We start from the raw sequence: 1,248 nt of genomic DNA, 5'->3' as shown, positions 1-1,248 counted from the left end.
TATCGTTTCCTAAAGACGAAATACAATCGATGTTTTAGAGCGTCTCTCAATCTTACTTTCGCCGAGAAACAATAACAAGCGAGCCCTGACTATCCATTTTCCACAAAGGAATTTCTGGTCGTCATTGGATTATTCTCAGTCGCGTTTTGTCGTCATGTCAGCGAACGATAAGACGTCAGATTTATATAAAATTCAGATATTCAGACATATGACGAAACACCTAACATTCCTCTTATTGATTTATGGACCTGCACACACACGTGAATGTATACAGAACGTGCGCGTACATGCATATGTCTTTGCGGGGATACGTACACAAGAAACTTATATTGATAAGATGACATTTTCTAAACACAAACAAACAAAAAGAATATTAAAACCAGCAGGACCCCGCCTAAATAGAATACGAATGAACTTGAGAGAGTAAACAAAAAATGTGTTGACAAAGAGTATCTTTTGTTCGCTGACAATAGGTTAGATAAGAGATACCTTTGTTTAATTGTTTGCTTTTGTGATTGATCCGCAATCAGTTGTTGTATAATTCTCAGAATTTTGTTGAATGGCCTATAGTACTGCTTTTGATTTCATATGTAAGGAGGATATAACTGATTATAAAAAAGAATCTATAAAGATGGACGGCAAACGTACAAAATAATGTGATTTTACCTTATGTTTGGTAAAGTCGTTATCTTTAATCTTAGCTATTTTATTGTACTGTTTGATTTTTTTTAAAGAATAAAACTGCATTGCCTGTTGCGTTTAGCCATTAACCCTGGCCATTTCCTTTCATTTCTTATCACAAACCTTTATTTTTTCCTCAATTATCTCCCCCGATAATTCGCTATTGTTCTGTTCCTACAACACCAAATTATTCTATCTTTGGAGAAGCAATAAAACATCTTCTCATGATAAATCGTCGATTCAACCTTTAATTGACTAGAGAATTATTATATAGCTTTAATTACCTCTTTGATTTCGATGCTCCAAAGGTTACTCATAAAAAACTGTAATTATCGTGATGTTCATCAGGAAATACTTCAAGTTCATGAGAAGAAAAGGTCTGAAAGCCATGCACACCCTCATGAAGTGTTCATCTACAAGAAAAAGAAAGTTCAACAGGACATGAACTGCGAGGTTTGCTTACGAGAGGAATTACTGCTTCGACATTAAATCACTTCATCCCACGTTTCAGGTGTTAGTTTCGCCTCTTATGAAATTAACTTTGTTCTCTTGATTTCAATTTTTGTT

The sequence above is a fragment of the Penaeus monodon genome, chromosome 24, assembly GCF_015228065.2.
Source record: "Penaeus monodon isolate SGIC_2016 chromosome 24, NSTDA_Pmon_1, whole genome shotgun sequence".
In the NCBI taxonomy this organism is placed as follows: Eukaryota; Metazoa; Arthropoda; class Malacostraca; order Decapoda; family Penaeidae; genus Penaeus; species Penaeus monodon.
The sequence above is the reverse complement of the archived record's forward strand: the minus strand, read 5'-3'. Positions refer to the sequence as shown.